General features: G+C 39.5%; 3 non-coding genes across 3 annotated transcripts; 2 read left to right on the top strand and 1 right to left on the bottom strand.

Moving 5' to 3' along the window:
• Window positions 1–1,157: 1,157 nt before the first annotated feature.
• trnav-cac (transfer RNA valine (anticodon CAC)) lies at window positions 1,158–1,230 on the bottom strand. Its single transcript has one exon. It is a non-coding gene; the product is annotated as a tRNA-Val (tRNA).
• A 5,175-nt stretch (window positions 1,231–6,405) lies between these two features.
• Window positions 6,406–6,478, top strand: trnai-aau (transfer RNA isoleucine (anticodon AAU)). The gene has a single exon. It is a non-coding gene; the product is annotated as a tRNA-Ile (tRNA).
• Window positions 6,479–6,619: 141 nt separating this feature from the next.
• On the top strand, window positions 6,620–6,692 carry trnav-aac (transfer RNA valine (anticodon AAC)). The gene has a single exon. It is a non-coding gene; the product is annotated as a tRNA-Val (tRNA).
• Window positions 6,693–9,711: the final 3,019 nt, after the last annotated feature.

Genomic DNA, 9,711 nt, shown 5'->3' with positions numbered 1-9,711 from the left:
TGCAAGGAGTAAACCGAATTTTACAGATATTCATGGCACGTATTCGAATTTCCAAAATAAGGCATTTATGAATTTCTCTGTTACCACTATGATACTTCTTGAATGTGTCAATGAGCATTGTTTCTGCTGGTTTCGAACCAGGGACCTTTCCTGTGTGAAGCGAACGTGATAAACACTACACCACAGAAACTACTGCTACAATTAGCTGCAAGGAGTAAACCGAATTTAAAAGATATTCATGGAACGTATTCGAAATTCCAAAATAAGGGATTCATGAAATTCTCTGTGGTACTAATTGAATGTGTCAATGAGGGTTGTTTCCGCCTGGTTTCGAACCATGGACCTTTCACGTGTGAAGCGAACGTGATAACCACTACACTACAGAAACTGCTGCTTGATTTTTCTGCAAGGAGTAAACTGAATTTTACAGATATTCATGGCACGTATTCGAATATCAAAAATAAGGGATTAATAAAATTCTCTGTTACCACTATGGTACTTCTTCAATGTGTCAATGAGCGTTGTTTCCGCCTGGTTTCGAACCAGGGACCATTCGCGTGTGAAGCAAACCTGAAAACCACTACACTACAGAAACTGCTGCTACAATTATTGAAAGGAGTAAACAGAATTTTACTGATATTCATGGCACGTGTTCAAATTTCCAAAATTAGGTATTTATGAAAATAACTATTCTCTGTTAAAAGTATAGTGCCTACTGCACGTGTTAAAGAGTACTGTTTCCACCCGTTTTTCGAACCGAGGACATTTCGCGTGTAAAGCGAACGTGATAACCACTAGACTACAGAAACTGCTGCTGAATTTTTCTGCAAGAAGTAAACCGAATTTTACAGATATTCATGGCACGTATTCGAATTTCCAAAATAAGGCATTTATGAAAATAATTATTCTCTCTTTAAAGTACAGTACCTACTGCATGTGTCAAAGAGCACTGTTTCTGCCCGGTTTCAAACTGAGGACCTTTCGCATGTAAAGCGAATGTGATAACCACTACAGTACAGAAACTGCTGGTACAATTAGCTGCAAGGAGTAAACCGAATTTTACTGATATTCATGGCACGTGTTCAAATTTCCAAAATAAGGCACTAATGAAATTCTCTGTTACCACTACTGTACTTCTTGAATTTGTCAATGAGCGTTGTTTCCGCCTGGTTTCGAACCAGGGACCTTTCGCTTGTGAAGCAAACGTGATAACCACTACACTACAGAAACTGCTGCTACATTTAGCTCCAAGGAGTAAACCGAATTTTACAGATATTCATGGCACGTATTCGAATTTCCAAAATACAGAATTTATGAAAATAACTATTCTCTGTTAAAAGTATAGTGCCTACTGCACGTGTCAAAGAGCACTGTTCCCTCCCGGTTTCGAACCGAGGACCTTTCGCGTGTTAAGCAAACTTGATTACCACTACACTACAGAAACTGCTGCTACATTTTGCGACAAGGAGTAAACCGAATTTTACAGATATTCATGGCACGCGTTCGAATTTCCAAAATAAGGTATTTATGAAAATAACTATTCTCTGTTAAAAGTACAGTGGCTACTGCACGTGTCAAAGAGCACTGTTTCTGCCCGGTTTCGAACCGAGGACCTTTGGCGTGTTAAGCGAACGTGACAACCACTACACTACAGAAACTGCTGCTACAGTGTGCTACAAGGAGTAAACCGAATTTTACAGATATTCATGGCACGTATTCGAATTTCCAAAATAAGGCATTAACAGAGAATAGTTATTTTCATAAATTCTGTATTTTGGAAATTCAAATACGTGCCATGGATATCTGTAAAATTCGGTTTACTCCTTGCAGATAAACGTAGCAGCAGTTTCTGTAGTGTAGTGGTTATCACGTTTGCTTCACATGCGAAAAGTCCTTGGTTCGAAACCGTTTGGAAACAACGCTCAATGACACATTCAAGAAGAATCATAGTGGTAATAGAGAAATGCGTTTAACCTGTTACATCTAGGGGGCAGTAATTTCACGGCTGGATAAAAAACGTACCCGATTTAATCTGATTATTAGTCCTGCCCAGAAACTGGAATATGCATATAATTATTAGCTTTGGAGAGAAAACACTCCAAAGTTTCTGAAACTGTTTGAATGGTGTCTGTGAGTATAACAGAACTCCTATGGCAGGCAAAAACCTGAGATGCTTCTGTTCAGGAAGTACCCTGTCTGAACATTTCTTGCCCTTCTTTATTATCTCTGTCGTTTACAAAGGATCTCTGCTCTTACGTGACAATTCTCACGTCAACAATGGAGTCTCACAGCCCGGGAAAAACAGGAATGATGTCATTCAAAGCCCTGGCTGAAGCACACGAGAGCAAATGCTGAGTGGTCAGTCAATGGACTAAGCCTTAGGCGCGTGACACGCCCCGCCCCCGGCTTTTGGTTTTTTCCTCAGTTTACAGACAGGCAGATTCCCGGTCGGAATATTATCGCTTCTCTACGAGATAAATTGCATAAATATTGGTTTTAAACAGCGGTTGACATGCTTCGAAGTACGGTAATGGAATATTTCGAAATTTTTTGTCATATTTTGCGTCATGCTCGTGGCCGAGATTTAGCGTTGGGATAGTGTCTAGAACGCACGAACAAAACGTCGCTGTTTGGATATAACGATGGATTATTTGGGACCAAACCTACATTTGTTATTGAAGTAGAAGTCCTGGCAGTGTATTCTGATGAAGAACAAGCAAGGTAAGAACATTTTTCTTATAGGAAATGTGATTTTGGTGAAGGCTACACTGGGTGGGTGTCTAAATAGCTAGCCCTGTAACGCCGGGCTATGTACTTACATTATTGCAAAATGTGCTTCATCCGAAAAGCTATTTTAAAATCGGACATATCGAGTGCATAGAGGAGTTCTGTATCTATAATTCTTAAAATAATTGTTATGCTTTTTGTGAACGTTTATCGTGAGTAATTTAGTAAAATCACCGGAAGTGTTCGGTGGGAATGCTAGTTCTGAACGTCACATGCTAATGTAAAAAGCTGGTTTTTGATATAAATATGAACTTGATTGAACAGACATGCATGTATTGTATAACACAATGTCCTAGGTGTGTCATCTGATGAAGATCATCAAAGGTTAGTGCTGCATTTAGATATGGTTTGGGTTTATGTGACATGATATGCTAGCTTGAAAAATGGCTGTGTGATTATTCCTGGCTGGGTACTCTGCTGACATAATCTAATGTTTTGCTTTCGCTGTAAAGCCTTTTTGAAATCGGACAGTTTGGTTAGATAAAGGAGAGTCTTGTCTTTAAATAGCTGTAACATAGTCATATGTTTGAAAAGTGTAAGTTTTCGGATTTAGAGGAGTTTGAATTTCGCGCCCCGCCCATCATTGGATATTGGAGCAGACGTTCCGCTAGCGGAACGTGTAGATGTAAGAAGTTAACTCTTACATCTACACGTTCCGCTAGCGGAACGTCTGCTCCAATATCCAATGATGGGCGGGGCGCGAAATACAAACTCCTCTAAAATCCGAGAACTTCCACTTTTCAAACATATGACTATTTTACAGCTATTTAAAGATAAGACTCTCCTTTATCTAACCACACTGTCCGATTTCAAAAAGGCTTTACAGCGAAAGCAAAACATTAGATTATGTCAGCAGAGTACCCAGCCAGAAATAATCAGACACACATTTTTCAAGCTAGCATATCATGTCACATAAACCCAAACCACAGCTAAATGCAGCACTAACCTTTTATGATCTTCATCAGATGACACACCTAGGACATTATGTTATACAATACATGCATGTCTGTTCAATCAAGTTCATATTTATATCAAAAACCAGCTTTTTACATTAGCATGTGACGTTCAGAACTAGCATTCCCACCGAACACTTCCGGTGATTTTACTAAATTACTCACGATAAACGTTCACAAAAAGCATAACAATTATTTTAAGAATTATAGATACAGAACTCCTCTATGCACTCGATATGTCCGATTTTAAAATAGCTTTTCGGATGAAGCACATTTTGCAATAATCTAAGTACATAGCCCAGCCATCACGGGCTAGCTATTTAGACACCCAACCAGTTTAGCCTTCACCAAAATCACATTTCCTATAAGAAAAATGTTCTTAGCTTGCTTGTTCTTCGTCAGAATGCAGTCCCAGGACTTCTACTTCAATAACAAATGTAGGTTTGGTCCCAAATAATCCATCGTTATGTTCCATCAAGACGTTTTGTTCGTGCGTTCTAGACACTATCCCAACGCTAAATCTCGGCCACGAGCATGACGCAGAATGTGACAAAAAAATTCTAAATATTCCATTACCGTACTTCGAAGCATGTCAACCGCTGTTTAAAACCAATTTTTATGCAATTTATCTCGTAGAAAAGCGATAATATTCCGACCGGGAATCTGCCTGTCTGTATACTGAGGGAAAAACCGAAAGCCGGGGGCGGGGCGGGTCGCGAGCGTAAGGCTTAGTCCACTGAGTGACCACTTAGCTTTTGCTCTCCTTTGTTTCAGCCAGGGCTTTGAATTACGTCATTCCTGTTTTTCCCGGGCTCTGAGACTCCATTGGAGACGTGGGAAGTGTCACGTAACAGCAGAGATCCTTAGTTTTTGGAAGAGATGTCAAAGAAAGAAAATAAAAGGTCTGACAGGGTACTTCCTGAACAGAAGCATCTCAGGTTTTTGCCTGCCATAGGAGTTCTGTTATACTCACAGACACCATTCAAACAGTTTCAGAAACTGTGGAGTGTTTTCTCTCCAAAGCTAATAATTATATGCATATTCTAGTTTCTGGGCAGGACTAATAATCAGATTAAATAGGGTACGTTTTTTATCCAGCCGTGAAAATACTGCCCCCTAGCCATAAGAGGTTAACTTCTTACATCTACACGTTCCGCTAGCGGAACGTCTGCTCCAATATCCAATGATGGGCGGGGCGCGAAATTCAAACTCCTCTAAATCCGAAAACTTACACTTTTCAAACATATGACTATGTTACAGCTATTTAAAGACAAGACTCTCCTTTATCTAACCAAACTGTCCGATTTCAAAAAGGCTTTACAGCGAAAGCAAAACATTAGATTATGTCAGCAGAGTACCCAGCCAGGAATAATCACACAGCCATTTTTCAAGCTAGCATATCATGTCACATAAACCCAAACCATATCTAAATGCAGCACTAACCTTTGATGATCTTCATCAGATGACACACCTAGGACATTGTGTTATACAATACATGCATGTCTGTTCAATCAAGTTCATATTTATATCAAAAACCAGCTTTTTACATTAGCATGTGACGTTCAGAACTAGCATTCCCACCGAACACTTCCGGTGATTTTACTAAATTACTCACGATAAACGTTCACAAAAAGCATAACAATTATTTTAAGAATTATAGATACAGAACTCCTCTATGCACTCGATATGTCCGATTTTAAAATAGCTTTTCGGATGAAGCACATTTTGCAATAATGTAAGTACATAGCCCGGCGTTACAGGGCTAGCTATTTAGACACCCACCCAGTGTAGCCTTCACCAAAATCACATTTCCTATAAGAAAAATGTTCTTACCTTGCTTGTTCTTCATCAGAATACACTGCCAGGACTTCTACTTCAATAACAAATGTAGGTTTGGTCCCAAATAATCCATCGTTATATCCAAACAGCGACGTTTTGTTCGTGCGTTCTAGACACTATCCCAACGCTAAATCTCGGCCACGAGCATGACGCAAAATATGACAAAAAATTTCGAAATATTCCATTACCGTACTTCGAAGCATGTCAACCGCTGTTTAAAACCAATATTTATGCAATTTATCTCGTAGAGAAGCGATAATATTCCGACCGGGAATCTGCCTGTCTGTAAACTGAGGAAAAAACCAAAAGCCGGGGGCGGGGCGTGTCACGCGCCTAAGGCTTAGTCCATTGACTGACCACTCAGCATTTGCTCTCGTGTGCTTCAGCCAGGGCTTTGAATGACATCATTCCTGTTTTTCCCGGGCTGTGAGACTCCATTGTTGACGTGAGAATTGTCACGTAAGAGCAGAGATCCTTTGTAAACGACAGAGATAATAAAGAAGGGCAAGAAATGTTCAGACAGGGTACTTCCTGAACAGAAGCATCTCAGGTTTTTGCCTGCCATAGGAGTTCTGTTATACTCACAGACACCATTCAAACAGTTTCAGAAACTTTGGAGTGTTTTCTCTCCAAAGCTAATAATTATATGCATATTCCAGTTTCTGGGCAGGACTAATAATCAGATTAAATCGGGTACGTTTTTTATCCAGCCGTGAAATTACTGCCCCCTAGATGTAACAGGTTAATGCCTTATTTTGGAAATTCGAATACGTGCCATGAATATCGGTAAAATTCGGTTTACTCCTTGCAGCTAATTGTAGAAGCAGTTTCTGTAGTGTAGTGGTTATCACATTCGCTTAATACGCGGAAGGTCCTCGGATCAAAACCGGGTGGAAACAGTGCTCTTTGACACGTGCAGTAGGTACTGTACTTTTAACAGAGAATAGTTATTTTCCTAAATTCTGTATTTTGGAAATTCGAATACGTGCCATGAATATCTGTAAAATTCGGTTTAATCCTTGTAGCACACTGTAGCAGCAGTTTCTGTAGTGTAGTGGTTATCACGTTCGCTTAACACGCGAAAGGTCCTTGGTTCGAAACCGGGCGGAAACAGTTCTCTTTGACACGTGCAGTAGGCACTGTACTTTTAACAGAGAATAGTTATTTTCATAAATACCTTATTTTGGAAATTCGAACGCGTGCCATGAATATCTGTAAAATTCGGTTTACTCCTTGTAGCAAAATGTAGCAGAAGTTTCTGTAGTGTAGTGGTAATCACGTTTGCTTAACACGCGAAAGGTTCTCGGTTCAAAACCGGGCGGGAACAGTGCTCTTTGACACGTGCAGTAGGCACTATACTTTTAACAGAGAATAGTTATTTTCATAAATTCTGTATTTTGGAAATTCGAATACGTGCCATGAATATCTGAAAAATTCGGTTTACTCCTTGTAGCTAAATGTAGTAGCAGTTTTTGTAGTGTAGTGGTTATCACGTTTGCTTCACACGCGAAAGGTCCCTGGTTCGAAACCAGGCGGAAACAACGCTCATCGACAAATTCAAGAAGTACTGTAGTGGTAACAGAGAATTTCATTAGTGCCTTATTTTGGAAATTTGAACACGTGCCATGAATATCAGTAAAATTCTGTTTACTCCTTGCAGCTAATTGTACCAGCAGTTTCTGTACTGTAGTGGTTATCACATTCGCTTTACACGCGAAAGGTCCTCAGTTTGAAACACGGCAGAAACAGTGCTCTTTGACACATGCAGTAGGTACTGTACTTTAAACAGAGAATAATTATTTTCATAAATGCCTTATTTTGGAAATTCGAATACGTGCCATGAATATCTGTAAAATTCGGTTTACTTCTTGCAGAAAAATCAAGCAGCAGTTTCTGTAGTCTAGTGGTTATCACTTTCGCTTTACACGCGAAATGTCCTCGGTTCGAAAAACGGGTGGAAACAGTACTCTTTAACACGTGCAGTAGGTACTATACTTTTAACAGAGAATAGTTATTTTCATAAATACCTAATTTTGGAAATTTGAACACGTGCCATGAATATCAGTAAAATTCTGTTTACTCCGTGGTTTTCACGTTTGCTTCACACGCGAAATGTCCCTGGTTCGAAACCAGGCGGAAACAACCCTCATTGACACATTCAATTAGTACCACAGAGAATTTCATGAATCCCTTATTTTGGAATTTCGAATACGTTCCATGAATATCTTTTAAATTCGGTTTACTCCTTGCAGCTAATTGTAGCAGTAGTTTCTGTGGTGTAGTGTTTATCACGTTCGCTTCACACACGAAAGGTCCCTGGTTCGAAACCAGCGGAAACAATGCTCATTGACACATTCAAGAAGTATCATAGTGGTAACAGAGAAATTCATTAATGCCTTATTTTGGAAATTCGAATACGTGCCATGAATATCTGTAAAATTCAGTTTACTCCTTGCAGAAAAATCAAACAGCAATTTCTGTAGTGTAGTGGTTATCACGTTCGCTTAACATGCGAAAGGTCCTCGGTTCGAAACCGGGCGGGAACAGTGCTCTTTGACACGTGCTGTAGGTACTGTTCTTTTAATAGAGAATAGTTATGTTCATAAATGCCTAATTTTGGAAATTTGAACACGTACCATGAATATCAGTAAAATTCGGTTTACTCCTTGCAGATAAGTGTTCCAGCAGTTTATGTAGTGTAGTGGTTATCACGTTAGCTTCACCCGCGAAAGGTCCCTGGTTCGAAACCCGGCGGAAACAACGCTAATTGACACATTCAAGAAGTATCATAGTGATAACAGAGAAATTCATTAATGACTTATTTTGGAAATTCGAATACGTGCCATAAATATCTGTAAAATTCGGTTTACTCCTTGCAGATAACTGTAGCAGCAGTTTCTGTAGTGTAGTGGTTATCACTTGTGCTTCACACGCGAAAGGTCCCTGGTTCGAAACCGGGCGGAAACAACGCTCATTGACACATTCAAGAAGTACTATAGCGGTAACAGAGAATTTCATTAATACCTTATTTTGGAAATTCAAATACGTGCCATGAATATCTGTAAAATTCGGTTTACTCCTTGTAGCAAAATGTAGCAGCAGTTTCTGTAGTGTAGTGGTTATCACGTTTGCTTAACACGCGAAAGGTCCTTGGTTCGAAACCGGGTGGAAACAGTGCTCTTTGACACGTCCAGTAATCAACTGTACTTTTAACAGAGAAAAGTTATTTTCATAAATTCTGTATTTTGGAAATTCGAATACGTGCCATGAATATCAGTAAAATTCGGTTTCCTCCTCGTAGCTAAATGTAGCAGCAGTTTCTGTAGTGTAGTGGTTATCACGTTTGCTTAACACGCTAAAGGTCCTCGATTCGAAACCGGGTGGAAACAGTGCTCTTTGACACGTGCAGTAGGCACTATACTTTTAACAGAGAATAGTTATTTTCATAAATTCTGTATTTTGGAAATTCGAATACGTGCCATGAATATCTGTAAAATTCGGTTTACTCCTTGCAGATAATCGTAGCAGCAGTTTCTGTAGTGTAGTGGTTATCACGTTTGCTTCACGCGCGAAAAGTCCCTAGTTCGAAACCGTGAGGAAACAACGCTCATTGACACATTCAAGAAGTGCTACACCGGTAACAGAGAATTTCATTGATGCCTTATTTTGGAAATTCGAATATGTGCTATGAATATCTGTAAAATTCGGTTTACTCCTTGTAGCTAAATGTAGCAGCAGTTTCTGTAGTGTAGTTGTTATCACGTTTGCTTCACATCCGAAAAGTCCTTGGTTCGAAACCGGGCGGAAACAACGCTCATTGACACATTGAAGAAGTATCTTAATGGTAACAGAGAAATTCGTTAATGCCTTATTTTGGAAATTCGAATACGTGCCATGAATATCTTTAAAATTCGGTTTACTCCTTGTAGCAAAATGTAGCAGCATTTTCTGTAGTGTAGTGGTTATCACGTTTGCTTAACATGCAAAAGGTCCTCGGTTCGAAACAGTGCGGAAACAGTGCTCTTTAACACGTGCAGTAGGTACTTTACTTTTAACAGAGAATAGTTATTTTCATAAATACCTAATTTTGGAAATTCAAATACGTGCCATGAATATCGGTAAAAATCGGTTT

Source organism: Salmo trutta, unplaced genomic scaffold (assembly GCF_901001165.1).
Source record: "Salmo trutta unplaced genomic scaffold, fSalTru1.1, whole genome shotgun sequence".
NCBI classification, from domain to species: Eukaryota; Metazoa; Chordata; class Actinopteri; order Salmoniformes; family Salmonidae; genus Salmo; species Salmo trutta.
This window is presented reverse-complemented; position numbering and strand designations above follow the sequence as displayed.